We start from the raw sequence: 20,000 nt of genomic DNA on the forward strand, positions 1-20,000 counted from the left end.
CATTTCAGATTTTCCCTTCCTTTATACTTCAGCCAAAAAGCACAGGGTCAAAAACCAAAAGGGAGGAAACCCAGGACCTTTGGTGGAGGGTTGGGGGTAATCACTCACCGGCGGCCCCGGTAGTTAATTAGCCAGACTCCTAAGCTGAGAGGACGCAGAGGGAGCCTGACTTGCACAGAGAAATGTTTACTCTGTCGTGGGAACGTCCATGTTTGTGGCCCCCGCCCAGCCACCCAGCCACCCAGCCACCCAGCCACCCACAGACTCTAGCATCGGTCAATGAAGCTATTGTGCAAAAAATAAAGCCAAGGCGAGACCTTAGCCAGAAAAATACAGAAGTGGGTTTTGATCCCCTTAACCTGAAACAGAGGTTATAGGAGAGATTTGCCAGCTTCTACCATCTTGGACTGGGTATTTTCGTAACTGCATAGGGTTCTAAGGCAAACATGGTCTTCACTTTTGCCTTTTTGGCCAGAAATCCAGACCTGCCTCTCTTCTCCGCCACCTGCCCTTGTCTCCCTGGGACCTGTTTCAGTCTGTCTGGTTTGTCTGCTCCGCTTCCCACAGCCTTCGCCCGCCTGCCCTCCCGCCCGGCCTGCAGAGCCAGGGTGGGGGTTCTGCAAGGCGCTCCTTCCGAGAAGCCGGCACAGAGCCTCACACCCTCTTCCTGGGTTTACCTGTAACTGTGGAGAGACCATGCTTTTCTATTTCCCACGTCATCCTGTCCCTTAAAAACATCCTTATATTTCAAAACTTTCCCCTCTTCCGGGTAACCAGGACAGTGGCTGGCTAAAAAAGAGTTGACCTGTAATCAGCCTAAGTGGTGGGAAAAACCAGGGCTTTACTTCCTTTCGGATCTGCCGCCCCGTCATTCATTCAGTCCCGCGGCACCCAGCTCCGCTCCTTGAGAGTGCTGTGCTCTGTGAACCAAGGTCCATCAACAGCCAAGTTTGCCAAGACAAACTCTTCATCTGGGAGGCACTCCCCTCAAAGCCTGGCGTTTGAGTAGTGTCCATGCTCCAAATGAATGCTCACAGGCTAAAAACCATTTCTATCATAAAGTTACAAGGGGGAAAAGAAGTCAAAGCCAAATTGGATTTTTCATGTGTTCTAAAGTATGGAACCTGGGCTGGGGAATAGCTCAGTGGTAGAGCACGTGCTTTGCATGCATGAGGTCCTGGGTTCAATGCCCAGTACCTCTACTTAAAAAAAAAAAAATTATGGAACCCAAACATCATGTCGAAATATAAATTCTTGCTTCAAAACAAGAGATGCTGAAAGAAAAGATTCCCAAATGTCCTATGGCTGTGAGGAGTGTGGGAGGAGGAGCTGTGGGGCCAGGCCGCCTGCCTCGCGGTGGGGGCTCTGAGCCAATCACTTGAGCCTCAGGATTCGCATCTGAGAACAGGAATATTGCTGCTCCTAAGAGTGCTTGTGAGGACTCTGCGAGGCATTCTGTGTGAAAGGTCTAGCACAGAAAGTTCTAGCAACACCTTTCCTCAGCCTTAAGTTGCCTACTGTTCTGCATTTTCTAAGCTTTCCACAATTTTATCCTTATTGTGGGAAAAAGTAAAGTTAAGATAGTAACAACAACAATGCGGTCCAAGTTATAGAAACTTTTCCAACAGGGTAATGTTACCCAGCCTGGAGATCATACCTGGGGTGGGAGAAGTTCTACAGGCACCCTAAAGCTTTAGCAGTAACTGGCCCAAAAATGCAATGATTTTGTCCTGCCAATAACTCAACCGTAGACTCAATCTGCCATGTTGGAGAGAAAGTTTCATTTCTTAGTAACTATGGCTACTCCACGGAGCACATTTCAGCAATACTATTGCCTCCCACAGAGATGCAAGGAATCTGGCTTTCTGCTTTGAAAGATGCCCCAGCAGGCCAAATCCCTCGGAGAAATAAGAGTACCCCACCCCTGCCCCCCATATCCTCTGAAATGGCAACATTCCTCTCATCAGACTTTTTCATTAGCATCTTTTTGTAAGCCATTAAGTCCTCAACAGCAGCTTTGAGGAGTCCCACCTGTTTTTCATCAAGATTTCAACTGTAAGCCAGCACAAACATGTGTGATAAGTTGATGTTAAAATACCATGACACACTCCTTGGATTTACTAGCATTTAATAAATGAAGGAGAAAGCTTTGCCTTTTATAGCCCTGAGCCTCCCAGGCCCAAAGCAGACGTAGCAGTTGCCTCCTGCTACGCATTCGTTACCCGCTGCTTCCAGACCCGAGGACCAGGCACCTCGGGTCACTATGCGGTAAGGGGAGGAGGACCCCTGTCTTCGGGAGTTGCAGGGCCAGTGTTCTCAGCCCTGACTTCAGTTCAGGATCGACTGGGAGTTCTCTAAAAAGTACCCAGGTCCAGGCTCCAGCCCCAGAGACTCATATTTACTTGGTTTTGGGGTGGGGTGGGAAGGACTCAGGTAGTCGTAATTTTTTAACAGTTCCTCAAAGGCCTCTCATGTGAAGACAGGACTGAAATCTGCTGAAAATGATTTGGACCATAAGCAGTCTAGTACAGTGGGAGGAACACGGGCTTTGGAGATGGGAAGTAATAGATGTGAATTCACCATCTGAAAGGAATAAACTATGTTATCTAAGGCAAGTTTCTTAAATTCTTCGAGCCTCACTTTCTTCATTTCAAAAATGGGGTTAAGAAGGAGTGGGAGGTATAGCTCAGTGGTAGAGCCTGGGCTTGGCATGCTTGAGGTCCTGGGTTCAATCCCCAGGGCTTCTGTTAAGGGAAAAAAACAAAAATGGGGTTTATAATATCTATCTCAAAAGACTGATGTAAAGATCAAATGAAATAATATAAATAAACTGCAGAGTACTGGATCTTAGATGCAACAATTGATCTATACATGTTAAGTTTTGTTATTAATGAGCTGAATGTTAACAGCTGTTTCCTTAGAAGCAAGATTCCTTAGGAGAATATAGTAATTCTACCATCATCTTGTGGTGATAACAAAGCCTTTTCTCAAATCAAAGTGTCTATTGTATAAAGGTTGATACAACATTGTGCTAGAGATCCTAGCCAATATAATAGAGTAAGAAGAAAAAATAAAACACATAGATTGCAAAAGCAAATACAAAACTGTCTCAATTTGCAGGTGATGTGAAAATCTACATAGAAAATCCCAAGGAATCTTAAGGCATGCTATTAGAACCAGTAAGTTTAACCAGGTTGGAGAACACAACATGTATGCAAAAGCCAACTGTATTTCTACATGTTAGCAATGAGCAACTGAAAATGTAAGTTTAAAAAGCATTACCATTTATAGCAAAAAAGCAAAAAAAAAAAAAACCCATGAAATACTTAGGTATAAGTTTTTACTAAATATCTATAGGACCTGCATGCTGAAAACTAAAACACACTAATAAAACTAGGAAAAGAAATCAAAGAATACCTAAACCAGTGAGTATGCAAATTGGAGGACTAGACACTGTTAAGATATCAATTTCCCCCAAGTTGATTGATAGGTTCAACATAATCCAAATCAAAATCTCGGCACACTTTTGTAGAAGTCAACAAGCTGATGCTAAGATTTATACGGAAAGGCAAAGGACCTAGAAGAGTCAAAACACCTCTGACAAAGAAAAATGAAGCTGGAGGGTTCATACCATCTTACTTCAATACGTACTATGGAAGGAGCGTAATCAAGACCAAGTGGTATTGGTGACTGGTACAAGGGGGGAAGCCCAGAAACAAACCCACACATACATAGTCAGTTGAGTTTTGACCAAGGTACATAAGCAATTCAATGGAGAAAACACAATTTTTTTCAACAAATCATGTTGAAACAATTGGATATTCATATATATATATATATATATAAAGAACCCTGATCCTTGATCCATATTTTCCATACCTTATAGAAAAATTAACTCAAAATGCACCAGAGACATAAATGTAAAACCTAAAACTATAAAATTCCTAAAACAAGAGGAAAATCTTTGTGACATTGGATTAGACAAAAACTTCTTACATACAACACCAAAAAAAACACACTCTATTAAAAAAAATGGTTAAATCAGGCTTCATCAAAATAAAAAACTTCTGCTCTGCAAAAAACACTGCTACGAAAATGAAAAGACAAGCCACAGTCTAGGAGAACATTATTGTAAGACACGTAACTGATAAAGGACTTACTATGTTCAGAATACATAATGGACTCTCAAAATTCAGTAAGAAAGCAAACAATCCAATTTTTCAAAATGGGCAAAATATTTGAATAGGCAGCTCACCAGGGAACATCTATTGATGACAAAATAAATATGCACAATAGGATTAGTTCTTAAGGAAATTCAAATAAGAACCACTGTACACATATTAGAATAGCTAAATTTTTTTTTAAATTGACAGTATCAAGTCCTGGTGAGGCTGGGGAGCAACTACAACTGTCATATATTCCTGGTGGGAATGCAAAATGGTATAATCACTTTAGAAAACAAAAAGTTAACTTGCAAAGTTAAATAAGCACTTAGCATATGACCCAGCAATCGTATTTATCCAAGTGAAATGGAAACTTATTTTCCTACAGAAATCTGTATACAAGTATTTACAGTGATTTTATTCAAAATGTGGAACCACCCAAATGTCCATCAACTGCTGAATGAACAAGCTGTAGTATAGCCGTACAATGAAATACTACTCAGCAATAAAAAAGGAAAAACAACTACAGATACACACAATAATACGGATAAATCTCAGATGCATTTTACTAAGCAGAAGAAGCTACACACAAAAATCTACAATCTGTATGATTTCCTTTACGTGACACTCCGTAAAAGGGAGACTTTAAGGGACAAAGAATAGATCAGTGGTTTCCAGGGGCTAGAAGTAGAAAGGATGACTGTATAGTGGCACACGGGGAGGTCTGGGGGTAATGTAATTGTTCTGTAACTTGACTGTGGTGGTGGTTATATGAATGTATGCATTTGTCAAAACTCAGAATTACACAGTAAAAGTGTGAATTTCACTGTATGTAAACTATATTTCAATTTTTTAAATGTTGGGGCATCTCTGAACTAAAGAAATATGGAATCTCATTGATATGTGGTTTGGCTTGACCCAAAGGTAGGAGCAGTGGGAGAGAGTGATTCCTCCCCCAGGTCAACCACGAAGTGAACTGTGTTGACTAAATCAGACCAGTGGTTTCAAATCCAGCTCACAGGAGTCCTGAGGATTTATCTAAAAGGGTAGTGACTGGGACCATGGAGTTATCTTCCACATTTCAAGAAAAGGCCTAAGAAAAATCATGCTTTACCTAAGTAAAGTCTCAATTTCTTTCATTTTTGGCTGAAATTCTCTTTTTTTGCTGGTCATATTTAACTCACAGAGAATTTAAAAACCCAGTGTGTAGCTTGGTGGACAAAGTCCTTCAAAAGAAGAGGCCTGAGGTAACGGGGAATTATAAAATGGGTTTTTGGTGTTGAAAAGTTTGTGAATGGCCAGATAAAGCCATACATTTGAGGGAAATAAAGGAACACACTCCTTTGAGAAGATCTGAAAAAACCCAAACAAACTTTTACTTACTCAAGGTAAATTAGGGTCATCCTGTCAAATGGTGGGGAAGAGCCCCTCCCACCTCCACCCCAGATCTCTTCAGGCTCCAAACCAGACCGATGCGTAGTTTGGAGCCTGGAGAAAACACAAACCCCTGAGTCCTGATACCACGTGTCAGCCCCATCTAGAGCTTGCTCTCCCTCTGGACTAGGACACCACTGATGAAAAGAAGAGCATTTCCAGGACCGAACTTGAGCCTCTTTGTTGCCAGCTAGCACATCAGCTTTATGATTGCTCATCATAAGAAGAAAAGTCAGGGTTTTGCACCAATCAACACTAGAAAAAGTGACACCGAGCCCTGCTTGAGGTGGGAAAATGCTGGAGATTATAACAGCAACCTTAGCCCCACCTGTACGGTGGCCAGTGAACATGCCCTCCCCTTCTCAGCTTGCACACAGCTCAAGGGAGCTTAATAGGATTAGGAGTAAATACCTTGTTGTTATTTTTAACATAGCTTAGCTCTCTAGTAAATCTCTCCATTGTCCCTGCCAGTAACCTCTTCCTAAATGGAGGCATCCACCCTTAGAGGCATAACAGGCAAGAATGGGCAGCAATTCGTCTGAGATCTTATCCAGCAGCAGACTACGGAGTTCGATACCTAAAAAGAGGTCTCACCATCTTTGACATTTGTGCCCTTTATGGCGTGGTAAGAGGCTATGGGCTTTGAACCAGGTAGAGCTGGATTTGGATCTTGGTTCTGCCACGTATGAGTAGTGGTCTAGTTATCTTGCTCAGTTTTGTTTAGAATGAGGATACTATTACCTACATCACAAAATTATATAGCTCACGTTATGAATGGAGAGTCCCTGCCATGGAATTTATTGACCAATAGATGCTCAATAATGGTTGGCTACACACATACGTACATAAGCACGTGCGTATTTATATACATACATACACACATAGGCATATATTTCAATTTTAACTAATAAGTAATTCAAATAAAAATAAGATGCACACTCTTTTACTTGTGAACGGTTCTGAGAGTGGCTTGTCTTTCAACTGACGTCAACCGAAATGTGCCAGCAGTGGACAGAGGAGTGAGTGGTGACATGGTTGTCATTACAGGTCTGGGCAAACTTAGCCAACCTCTCCAAGGAGATCACGCAAGTGAGAGCTTGTGAGAAGCTACTGGGGCTCGTTCGTGCTTTGTGGAAGATTATCACTAGACACGACACATCCATTCGTCAAAAGTGTCTGGCTGGCTTTCAGATCTCCAGTGATATGTAGTTCAATTACACAGAAAATGAGTCCGTGAGTTTAACCAAACAGGAAATGCACTCAAAACCTGACATATACACTGTCTTTACCAAGTACACTCAGGAGGTCACGTTCACAGGCGCAGGCTCCTTAACCTCCACCTTTCTTTGGCAGTATTTGCCTCAGCTGGGAAGAATCCTTAGACCCTCCCCCCACAAATGCAGAGAAAACTTAGAGTCGATTATAAATGGTTACACTGAAGTAGAAAATAGTAGATAATTGTACAGATAAATAAATACACCATTATTCATTTTAAAAATTATATAATTTGATGCGACTTTTTTTGAAAATCTATATTAAATTGATGATATATCTCACGATTGAAGGCATCTTACACTAAATATGGTAATAGTAAGCCACCTCTCCCATCTCTGGCTGGTACCACGCAGGCTCATGTTTTCTGTGATCCTGGCCAACTCGGCTGATTCAAAATTAGCAGTGGTGGGCAAAAATGTATAGCCAACTAATACAACAACCTCGTTAATGATTCGGAAAACATGAATAGAGATGTTTAGATACTATTTTATAACCTGTTTTGGGGGGTGCAAAACATGTAAGACTTGTACAATACCAAGTGGTGGAGAGAAAGTGTATGTGAAAAGATCTTGTATACATTCTTGCCATTTAGTATAAGTACTCTGGAAAACAGTTTGACGTCTCCTCATGAAATTGAAACACATATACCACTCAGCCCAGTAATCCTAGTCCTTGTCCGAGTCTCTTGTTCACGGGCACCAAGAATCGTGTACAAGAAGTCATGAGTTCAGCTTGCAACCCAATCACACAAATGCCTTTTCCCCAGACATCCATTGTACCTTGCTACGCAGTAGAGGCGTTTTATGCGTGTTTCCTATTTTGTCACAAAGGATATTACAGATTTCATAAAATTAATAATTTTTACTGTTTAAGATATAGTCTTAAGTGAAATGGCTGAATTTTTGCTGAGAAAATGTGTGACATTGATGGCCATCAGGACTAATTAGTCCAGGTGAGTGTCACCACCTTGATTTGTGTTAAGCCCCTGTAGTTTAGCCCCCCCATTGCTTTTGCACCATTAGCGCAAATGTTAATAAAGAGGAAAAGGCAAAGAATGTGTTAGAATTATTATGAAAATAGTTTGACCTTGCAGATTTCCTGAAAGAAACTCAGGGACCCACAGGGGGCAACCACACCATGAGACAGTGTTGTGTGCTATTCCAATATATGAATATCCTCCAATTTAATTAATTTCTCCTAATCTTGGTGGACATTTGGGTAGTTTCCAGTTTGAGGTTATTACAAATAGTGTATACCAAGCTTTTAAAATAAAATTTTCTCCTTGCTACATTAAAAGACTGTACTTTACTGAGTGCCTGACACACAGTAGATACTTAAATTATCATTAAAATTCTCTTAGAGAGATGTCCTCACTATGTCCTGTTTAGGATTCCCCTAGCCTGTTCCTTATGGTACCTAGTGGGATCTCCATACCTACAGATCACAAGACATGTTCTCAAAAAGCCATACAAATAAATGAATGAGTCACATTGGAAAAGGCAGAAACTAGGAAATTAACCTCTTCCCTCTGGTCCCCCAGGGTGTTTTCCAACTTTTCTATGGCTTAGGGGTGGAGAGAAAAGATTTGGAAGAATTGCTGCCCATCCCCCACAGGAAGCAGCTCTCCAGCCAAGAAAAAGACCCTCAGAGAATGTCTGAGGTCTGACCCGTGAGGCCTCCCGGGCCTCCCTTCCCCAGACACTAGGAGCCAAAGGATCCTGCCCTGTGCCCGCTGGCAGCCGGAATGCAGAGACGGGACCCAAACTTCTTCATGTGGGACTTAGACCCTTGGAGGAAAGATGCCAAGAAGCAGGACAGTTGAGAGATGACTTCCAGCGATGGGAGGCTGGAAGTTTCTGTGACATGCCCTTGACCTCCCCGCTGCCGCCCTGCCTCTCCTGGTTCCCATCCATTTAAGCCCAGTTTCTCCGGATCTCCTGTTGATTCTGTAACCATCTCCTGGTCTCCCTGCAGATCTCTACTTTGCTTAAGCTGGCTCAGGAGTTACTTGCCCCTGAGCCAGGAGGGAAGGGGGCAGGGCACAACCAGCGAAGGACTAACACAGCCACCGAGGACAGGACTACCGGTGAGAGCCAAGATGGCGGAAGGTTCAACCTCCAGCGGGCCTTGAGCCTCACGGCGCATCCACGGGCGCCATGCCAGCTCCTAGGCTGACCATAAAAGGTCAAAAAGTAGGAGGGGAGGTGTGTTTCCTGGAAATCCTCTCCCCTTCCCCAAAGTAGCTGGAATAATCCTCCTACTCGTTAGCATATGAAATTACCGAGCCCACAAAACCTAACAACTCTGCACCTTGTATCTCTCTCTCCCTCCCCTTCTCCCCTCTCTCTCTCTTTCTCTCACCTTCCGAGACAGCTCGCACTCTGTCTATGGAGTGTGTATCTACTTTCGCTTTAAACAGCCCACACCTCTCGGCCTCTCCCCCTCTCGCCTTTTGAGATGGCCCACATTCTTTCTATGGAGTGTGTATCTCCTAGGCCATTTTCCCTTCTGAGGGAAACAGACTGCACACTGTCCATACAGTGTATCTTTAAATAAACTTGCTTTCACTCCACTATGTCTTGCTTTTGAATTCCTCCCTGCGAGAGGCAAGAGCCCATCCTCCGACAGCACCCCCAGGGACCCTGACTCGCCCTCCACCTTCGCTGGAATCCCCTCTCAGGAGCGGGTCAAGGCCAGGCTGCACGCGGGTCGCCGCACGTCAGGGTCAGCCCCGCTCCAGGCCTCACCTGGACTCGCCGTCAGCCGCCTGATCGGGCAGCTCCCCACGCAGACCGCGGTGCCACGATGCCCTCCAAGCCTCTTTTGCTCCCACCACACGAGTCACGGCCGCCTCCACTCTCCCAGCATCCGACGGATCACATCCTTTCGCGCTGTTTGTGTCTTGTTTGCCCAGCTGCCGCCCCACCTGCCCCTGTTCCCTGCGGGGCTGCGGGCAGCAGCTGATGGTCAGCGGTGACCCAGGAAGCAGTTTGCACGGCAGCTGACCCCGGCAGCAAAACGCCCCGGAAGGAAGGCCCACCTGTGCTCCCCTCACCCTCCCACGAGGAAGCCGGGGCTGGAGCAGGCAGTTCCACAGAGCGGGGGCGGGTTAGCAGGGGAGGGCTGGCGTTCACAGGACAGACGTTAGGGCTTTGCTTGGGAGAGGGTCTTTCTTAGGTTCTCAGAGACATTTATTTCCTCGCAGGGGGTCTGGAAGGCTGGAGTCACGGCCAGCTCCGTGTCCAGCTGGAGAGAGTTGCTCCAGGAGCCCCTTGGTGGGGACTCTGGGACCCGGGAAGCAGCGGGGTGGAGGGAAGCAGATGTTACTAGAGGCAGGAAGCCCTGAGTGGCCGTGTGTTTTGCATCTCCACACCACAGTCGGCCTCAGAATCTGGCAACTGCCGGGGAGACTCCTCAATTTCGGAGAGGAGTGATAATGTCCTCGGTTTGAGGGTCCTCTGAGCCTTCCATGGCACTCACGTGTCAGGTCTTTTGTGACACCTCAGACTCAACATCGAGGCCAGTGTCCTCAGCCAGGCCGCAGGAGAGCCTTCTTTACCTGCATGCGATCCCTCCGAGTGAAGTGCCACAGATGGCAGTGACTGCATCGCACCTGGGCCCCTGCTCCTGAGGCTTCTGCGACCCCTGGGGGGCTGCCTGGCCAGCCTCGGCAGCCTGCTCTGGGCATCCTTTGCCCGGCAATGGCTGAAAGGACCGTTCACTGCAAAGGTTCAGGATAGTCCTGGGCTGTTCTAGGGCTGCAGAATTGGAGGGGCCCCCAGAGGTCATCCTGGCCGGCACCTGGCAGGGCCACCCCAGAGTTCTCGCATCCCTGATCTGGGCAAATAGCTGTTTCCCAGAGGTGGCTTTCCCTGGGACCGTGCCCTGTGGGCCCCCTCAGTGAGGTTAGCTCCTTTCCTTGTTGTGACCTGACATCAGGGAAGTAGATGCACGTCACAGCTGAAAGTCTGAGGGGCCCTTCCCACGGGGAACATTATTCAATAAGCCGCTAAATGGCCATGATCACATCATAAGGGGATTTCAAAGGCTAGCCTTGCCCACCAACACTCCTGAGAATCCTGAGGGCAGGCTCCTCACTCCCAGATCATAACTGGCCACAGAGTTGGTTAAATGGGGGGGAGGGGGTGGCTCTGCAGGAGAGAGAAAATTAAAATCAAATAGGCTGCGCAGATCAATACAACTGAATAACAAAAAAACAAACAACCCAATCCAAAAATGGTCAGAAGACCTAAACAAACATTTCTCTAATGAATGCATACAAATGGCCAATAGGCACATGAAAAAAATGTCCAATATTGCTTATTATCAGAGAAATGCAAATCAAAACTACAATGAGGTGTCACCTCACACCAATCAGAATGGCCATCATTCAAAAGCCCACAGACGATAAATGCTGGAGAGGGTGTGGAGAAAAGGGAACCCTCCTACACTGCTGGTGGGAATGCAGTTTGGTGCAGCCACTGTGGACAACAGAATGGAGATTCCTCAAAGAACTATAAATAGACTTACTATATGATCCGGCAATTCCACCTCTGAGCATATATGCAGAGGGAACTCTAATTCGAAAAGACACCTGCACCCCAATGTTCACAGCAGCACTATTTATGATAACCAAGACATAGAAACAATCTAAATGTCCATCAGCAGGTGACTGGATAAAGACCTTGTGGTGTATTTATACAAATAGGCTGCTCGGATGATCGAAACTTGTATGTTTCTAACCTCAAAGAATGATTTCACAAGGACTCAGAGCTGATGGGCCACCAGAGACCAGATGCCCCTACCCCGACCTGCAGGCTCCACTGCCGGGTGCCTCCCCTGCTCCCAACCTCACCCCAAGATGCCACCCGTTAGAAAGAACCCTGGGCTGAGATGGAGAGGCCCAGGATTCCTGCCACTCTCCCCGCAGTGACCACAGACACTCCCGTTTACCCCACCAGCCCTCAGCTTCCTCACCTCTCAAGAAGGGTGATGGGAAATCTGAAATCTTCTAAGGGCTGTGTGAAGCTCCCCAGAGACAGGGCAGGTGCGGTGAAGGGTGAGGTGTACAGAGCTGCACAATGTGTGCTATTGTTAGTGTCATTTTTGATTGCTAAGTGCTGCCTGCCAGGGCGGGGGGGTGGCATGCAGAGGTTGTCCGGCTGGCAGGGGTGCAGGCCATGGGGGACCTGGATTCTGGACAGTGTGCCCAGTAAGGGAGCACAGGCATGCCTGAGGGTGTGGACACACCCCATAAAAGCGTGGGTCACTACGGGCATCCCCACTTCCAAGACCGGATGTTCCTCTAGCCCACGCTGGAGCTGGGAAGCAGAATGGGGGACCAGAGTCTGGGGGTCAGGATGGGGTGGGGGCTGCCATGGAGCTGCCTTGAGCATCTGCTGTGGGAACACCAGCAGCCACATGCCCTCAGGCCTGCCTTGCTCAGGGTGAAACCCTGCTCCTGTGCCTTTAAGACTGTTTGACATCTTTGAGATTGGAAACAGAGCTCCCCAGCGGAAGGCCAGCAGTAGCTCTGGAATGCTGTTCTAATAGAAAACTCTTGCCCTGGGTAGATTTCAACCAATACTCCCACTGTCAGGCTTTGGAGCAAAATCACCTATTATGGTTCTGGAAAAGGCCCCAGATTCCCTGGCTGATCCGTCACCCATGTGGGTTCACAAGCATAGAGCCATTTTCCTCTCAGGCTGTGCAGACCGATCTTCCACCCCCAGCTGACTGAGGTATCCTGAGATTCCCATCTGGATCCCGGACTAAGAGCTCCGGGCTGGCGAGGGAGGGCGCCCAGGGAGGTCTGCCTGAGGCCTCCTCAGCCCGGCCCCTGCCACGACAAGCACTCCACGCGGGCGAGTGGCAAAACCTAGACTGGCAACCTTTCTCCTCTCCAACATCTCCACCACCCCAGTTGGCGTGTGCACATCCTGTGTGTTCATGCAACACTGTTCAACCTGGACACTCTGACTCCTCCTCAGGGCCGGTCAGCTCCCTGGTGGGGAGGTTCCTTCGTCCCACCATGGTGGGGTCCCTGGTTACAGCCTGGGGTCTCTCCAGCTACGCCCCTCCTGGCCTGGCCCTGCCAATGGTCCAGTTTCTCTTCAGCTGCAGCCTCTGCGGGCAGAGAGCAGGGCTGAATCCTGGCTGCTGCACACAACTGTGTGAATACCTCCGTCCTCGGTGAGCGTGTCTAGCCTTCTCTCCTAAGCGGGGAAACCAAGGCACAAAGACTCTTAAGTGGCAGAGCAGGATATGAGTCATTCATGGACCCCACAGCCAGGATCATGAAGACAGATCCCCTGACTCCATTCCATGCTCCTCCCAGTGCCCCCAGCCTCCTAGCTACACAGCAAGTGTTCAGTAAGTATTTGTTAAATGAATATGTGAACTTTCCCAGAAAGTCTTTCGTGGTTCTCCCTGTCTGGATCAAACTTCCTTCACCCTGAGAAACGTGTTGATTCTTGGAATGATTCCAGAAACTGAGCACGTACTCCACCAACACTAGCTGCCTCTGGTTGAGAGCTACATCTAATACCAGGACGTGAACAGGGCTGTACCAGTGTTACACTGTGGGGCATCAGAGCTGCAGGGGACCTTCTGGGCTACCTCTGCTGGTCAGTTTTGTCAATCTCTACAACTACCTACCCTGTGCAAGGCAATGCACTGACCCTGGGGACGCAGACACAGGCAATGTTAGCAACCACGAACACTGACAACGTTTGCAGACCTGCCATGTGCAAGGCAAGGCTTTGTGCTAAGCACTACACAAGCTACATTCCCCAGGACACATTTGGTGGCAAGCAACAGAAACTCAACGTAGACCAACGTACGTGTTCAGGTAAGAGCCTGGATGTGAAATTGTATTTTAAAAATGTCCTTTCAGATTCATAAGGTGTGTGCAGTGGGGAGGGGGCTTAGCAAGGGTGTCCACTGACTAGGAAATCATGATTATGACTAAGGGACAGCTGTGTCCCTCATAGTCATGGTGCTCTACAGGCAGCAGGAGCAGGTCCACTCTACAGATGAGGAAACTGAGACTCTGCCGGCAGAGGGCAGTGTCAGGGCTCAGCGAGGAGGTAGACTGACCACACATATTCTTTTCTGCAGCCTCCCTGGGCTTGGGTGCTGACCTGACTGGCCCAGATTGGGTAGGCTTCCAGTTGCTTGGAGGAATATGGCCACACTGGTGGTCTCTTTGTGTCTGGCCCAGTTCATTCTCTCGCTGTATAACAGGAGAGCTGGGTTCATGTGAAATGTTTGTATGTCAGCCTAGAGTTTGGATCTACTGAAGGCCTTTGGGCTGGGGTGATGCAGTGGTGGAGGATGGGGTTCCTTTGTCTCCGTTTTTCAATGATGAGAAAAATCTTATGCTTCCTGACTTGGAAAGGGCGCTTGCCCTGGAGTCAGAGGAAGCTGGGTTGGAATGCCATTCCATCCTTCGGCAGATAAAGAGCTTGTGCCTCAGTTTCTTTATCTATCAAATGGGGCCAATACAACCCACGTTGCAGAATCTTTGCGAGTAGTAAATGGGGTAGTTAGTGTGTGTGATCTTGTCCAGCAGTGACCGGCACAGTGGTGTTAAAGCAGTATTTGCTGCCTCCATCTTAGGATCTAAAGAGTTGGTTTTCAGAGTACAAACTCCATCTGTGAGAGTTGAGGAACTGTCACTAAAGAAATAGCCAAAATTACAGACACAATTAAGAAAACCCAATATGTCAAAATTCAAATTTGCAAACCAAAGGTAAATTATTCTCTTTGCAGAGGGATTCTCCTATTTCCAAACCAAACCAAACCAACCAAACCCTAAAACACGTGCAGAAATTCCCTTTGAATCACATTAAATTGTGCAATGATCTTACTTACCCAGTCTAGTAAGTAAATCCAGAATTAGTGACCACCTGGATATTTCCAGCTCAGAACTGCCCCGGGTCTGAATTCCCAGGAAGGATGGAGGAATTTGCTTCTTAAATAAGAGTTAACCATGAGACTTTGAGATAAAAAAAAAAAAATTCCCCTTGGAAATTCTCAGCATAAATGTTCCACTGTTCTGATCTCATGGCCATAAGGAAAATGCCACAAAGGGAAGCGTTAGTAATTCACAGGAAGAACCATCCTCACTAGAGGTTCACTGCACCTCTCTCTTTATCAAAATTCTTGATGAACTCTGTGGCCTGGAGCCAGCCGGGTGGCCTCTCTGAACCTCAGTCTCTGCGTCTGGGGAGCCAATGCGCGTGTCAGACAACGGGCCCACGTTAGGCCTCACTCTGAAAGGCCGGCTTCCTTCCCTGTGGCAATCCGGCAGGAGGCCTGGCCCCACTACTGCTGCCATTTCTGTGCTCGCAGAAGAACGCTTGTGATTGATTTTGGCATGAAACCATCTTCCGAGCTGATGGCTTGAGCAGGAGTTGGACCTGCAGCAAGCTGGGGAGAAGGCTTTGCTTTGAGGGACACCAGGCTTCGCTGGATGCGGGTGGGAACGAGGCCAACAGAGGCACTGGGCCGTCTGCACAGATGACAGCTTTCAGAAATTCCTGGAGCAGGCGCCCAGGCACTGGTAAGTGCGATACTCCTCAGGAGGGTTTCTCATCCTTGGCTGCAGGTCAGACTCACTGAGGAAGCCTTTAAAAAATACAGATGCTCGGGACCCACCCTGGACAAACTGATTCCAAGTCCTCAGGGTGCTGTCACGTAGCCCTGCCTGACTCCAGGCCATTGTGATGGAACCAAAGCTTCACTTTTGCGACTCCCTGCTCAGGGCAGCCCAGACCACTTTAGGGTTCAAGCAATAGCCACCGTGCCTCGCGCCACATTCCTTGGACATGTCAGGACTTTTTCATTGTATTCCAGCCTCGTAAACACTTTAGTGCTTGGCAAGGTAGTAGATGAGCAGCAAGTATTTTGAGAAAGAATTTTACCAACGAGGACACTCAGGCTCGGAGAGGGAAGGAAGCTTGCCCAAGCTCACACAGCTGCAAAATGAAGCAAACAGGGTTCTGGGCAGTTCTCTTCCCTCCAAAGCCAGGAACATGAGGGTTTTGCCAATCTGTAGCCCATGGGACACATTCAGCCTGCTGCTTAATTTTGTCCAGTCAGGAAGCCCAAGAATGGCCTTTACATTTTTAAAAGGTTGAAAAACACAAAAATAAAAACAAAGAGAATGCAAGAACAGATGCTTCGCGGGGCCAGCCAAGCCTAAAATATCCACCATCTGGCCCTTTGCAGGGAAAGTTTGCCAACCCCTGGTTAAGACGGTGACACGGGCCTGCTTGCAAGCTCACACTGGGGTGGCCAGGAGATGACTCGGGATCAAGGTGTCCCTCCAAAGCTTCGTTGTCACAAATGGCCTTCACAGTGGTTCTGAATCCTTTAATGTGACCGAGGTCCTCAAAGTCTCTGGCAATCCTTGTCTTGCTGGCTCGGCTTGAAGATGGCCCACGCTCATTTGGACGCAGCCATGTTTGCCAGAGCATCACGTGTGGCTGAGGGCTTTGCAATGTAGCTGAGGGCTTTGCATTGTAGCCTGCTTTTCATCAAGGCCTCCCTTAACATCCGGGGCTGAGCCCAGTAGCTGGCCCCTCTTACAGCAAAAGCCAGAACAGTGATTGAATCATTCACCCATTGACATATTCACTCTTAGTGGATCCTCACAAAATTTCTGTGAGGTTGAAGAGAGGGTATTGTTATCCTAACTGAAAAAAAAAAAACTTTATAGATGATGAAACTATGGCTCAGGGAGCACAGAGATTTTCATACGCACACAGAGCAGCAGGGCGCCAACTCGATGAACTTGATGGTCTCCTAATCTTAAATATCACACTCTTCTAGGTTACAACAGCCTTGGGGAGTCATCAGCTCAGTGCTGTGGTTTAGAAAAAGCATCCAAAACTTGGAGTTAGGAAAGCGAACCACTGTGTAGAGGCCCACTGAAGGCTCATCGAGCTTCCTAAGGATATATGCCTTTGTTTTAACCTTGTATTTATTAGTGATTGGGGCACTGGATTCCTCCAAGGAGATGTGAAATTGTAGGAGAGCAAGAGTGATGCAAAAGATTCTTGTCTAATGGAGGGGCCCAAACGTTACAGTGTTGTGGCCTTATAAGATAATCAATTTAGCAATCACATCCCAGCATTCTCCCAGCAATGATTAATATTCTTCTTTTTGAATGAATCTCCCCATTCTGCTGGATCCTTCATTAACGAGTTCAATAAATCTTTGACACGTCCACTATTCACTATAGCCAAGACATGCAAGCAACCTAAATGTCCATTGACAGATGACTGGATAAAGAAGATGCAGTCTGTACATACAGTGGAATACTCCTCAGCCATAAAAAAGAATGAAATCATGCCATTTGCAGCAACATGGATGGACCTGGAGAGTGTCATACTAGGTGAAGTCAGTCAGACAAAAATAACATATCACTTATATATGGAATCTTGAAAAATGATACAAATAAACTTATTTATAAAACAGATAGACACGCAGACATAGAAAACAAACTTAGTTACCAAAAAGGAAAGAGGAGGGATAAATTAGGAGTTTGGGATGAATAGATACACACTACTATACATAAAATATGCAACAAGGATCTACTGTACAGCACAGGGAACTATATTCAATATCTTGTAATAATCTATAATGGAAGAGAATCTGAAAAAGAATATATATACATACACACACACATATATATAGGAATCACTTAGCTGTATACCTGAAACACAACATTGTAAAATCAATTGTATTTCAATTAAAAAAAATCTTTGACACATGTTCACTGTATACTTGTATGAGTCATGTTTTCAGCTTTCTTGAAAATTATATTTTGACACCCTCCTCATGGTTACAAATGGAGGCTTCCAATGTCAGATCCCCCAGGCTGCAGGGGTCACTCTGGGTGTTTGAAGAGTCTTCTGTCTTTGGGTTTATTAACCTACTGAGAGGTGATCTGAGGATACAATTCTGAGCCAGGCTGCCTGGGCCCACCTCTTGGATTTGCTGTTTTCTAGCTGTGTGGACTTTGGGAAAGAGTTTCACTTTATGGTGCCTTAGTTTCTTCATCTGTAAAATGGGGTTAGTATCTACTGTGTAGGGTCGTTACGAGGGTGACATGAGTTAATATAAATCAAGTTCTTAGCACTGTGACTGGCATATTATAAGCATGTAATGCTAGCTGTGATGAAGAAAATGAGGATGCTCATAAATGACCTGGCAGGGCTCCTAGTATATCATAAATACTCAAAATATCAGGAGCTGTCAAACATCAAGGCTGCTCACCACCCAGAGCCAGTCGGAATCACGGCAGAAGGCCTGTAACTCATGACAACAAAGAGGTTCCAAGAAGTCAAGGAACATCCCCAAGATCATCCAGCTAGAACCAGAACCTGGATCGCATCACTCCCAGGCCAGATCCCTCCCTCCGCGAAAAGCTAAGGTGCTGGACACTGAAGATGAAGTTCACCCATCTGGGTCGTAAAATGGCACAGCCTCCTCCCTGTCTTTTTCTCCCCCTGTAGCTTTCAGTGATTCCCTCCCCATGGAAATTGTCCTCCCCCTGCAGCGACTCCTGCTTCTATATTTCAACCAGACTTCCGTTGGTGGAACCAGAGGAAGAAGCCAGAGCCTGAGTGAAATATACTCCAGGTCAGGGAGGGTACCCTGCAGTCCAGGTGCAGGAGAAGGGGCAGGGCAGCCCTGCTCCCTCCCACTCCCGTCCATCCTGGGGTCCTCAGCTCCACGCTAATGCCTCCAGACAAAATAGTTAAGGATTTCCTTGCCAAGTGGTGAACAGAAAAAACAAAGCCACTGCCACACCACATACCCTGCATACCAGACATTCCCCAGATGGCTCGCTTTGTAGGTGACTGGCCACAGACTTCTCCAGCTTATCAGTGGCAGAGGTCTAAGGAGCAGGGACGGAGACTGGAGGTGGAGGAAGTAGGGGAGGACCTGCATTCCAGCTGCTCAGTCCAGTCTAGACACAGGACTGAGACCTCCGATGCCTACGTGCACATCCGGTATCCTTTCCCGCCCCCACCAAGCCAGCCATAAACTGGAGTCCAGGCACGGCCAACATCACAGCCTAGGGGTGTTGTCCAGGTTAAGAGTCATTCAAATGTGTACTGAAGACCTACCATGAGTCTGGCACCGTATCAGGCTCACAGGAGAGCACTTGGGTTAACTCTTCAAAGTGGGGGAAATGGGATTTTCCTGGTGCACATTCTCAAGACTGCCTTTACGGAGGCGTGAGGGAAAAGGAAGAAAGCTCTGCTGAATGCCCACTCTGGGACCAGATGCTGGCTGGCCTTTCCCATGCGACTGCTGTCTGGGGTCAGTGACAGTGTGTGGGCAGCAAGTGCAACCCAGGCTGGCTTGAACATGGCAGGAATGCACGTGGTCAGGGGCTGGGAAGTCTGGAAGAGTTCGAGTTAGACAAGCTGATCAACGTCACCAAAGATGCGGATTCGTTGGCTCTCTTCGCTCTGCCGTCCTTGGGTAGGCTCCAGCCCAGGCTGGCTCTGCTTGGTCAGAAGAGGCTTCTCCATTCAGCGCGGTTGGGAGAGAAAGGCTGATGCCTCCAGCAGACACTTCCTCCCCGCTCTGTGGCCAGATCAGGTTGTAAGCCCATCTCAGAACCCATCACCGCCAGGAGGAACGGTCTAGGCGGGCCCTAGACCTGAGGTCAACTCTCCCAAAATACTGCTGCAGCTCCATGGGGGCAGGGGAACAGACGTTAGGGGGTGAAGTGCAGTGTCTCGTCCCTACCCTCCAGGCTCGGAAGGGAGTGACTTGTTCAAAGCCACGTCGATCTGAAGTCCAAAGCCCCCATGTGTGTTCTTTTCACCTCCCTGTGCTGCCTTATGAGTCAAGAAAAGGGAAGGAGGAAGGATCGGGGAGTCGAATTGCAGGTGCCCTTTGGCTGCAGGAGGAATCTCTGGGTTTATTAAAGAAACCTCCCTGCTCAGCCTTCCCCTTTCCTTCCAGATGGCCTTCACATTCCACGGGGACTCGGGCCAGGAACACCATTTTATAGCAATCAGCTCACAGCATCTGCGGTCCTCTCAATATTTCGTTAACCGCCTCCTCCTGGCTACAGCCCGTCTCGTGGATTTTGCTGAA

The 20,000-nt window shown here is 47.1% G+C and overlaps 1 long non-coding RNA gene across 1 annotated transcript in view; it reads right to left on the bottom strand.

Annotated features, from left to right (window-relative positions):
- The window catches only part of LOC140696774 (uncharacterized), a 35,631-nt gene extending 25,792 nt beyond the window's left edge, over window positions 1-9,839 (bottom strand). The window contains exon 1 of the long non-coding RNA XR_012073268.1: window positions 9,620-9,839. This is a non-coding gene — a long non-coding RNA (uncharacterized lncRNA). The remainder of the gene's footprint in view (window positions 1-9,619) is intronic.
- Between the last annotated feature and the right edge of the window lie 10,161 nt (window positions 9,840-20,000).

Source organism: Vicugna pacos, chromosome 6 (genome assembly GCF_048564905.1).
Source record: "Vicugna pacos chromosome 6, VicPac4, whole genome shotgun sequence".
NCBI lineage: Eukaryota > Metazoa > Chordata > Mammalia > Artiodactyla > Camelidae > Vicugna > Vicugna pacos.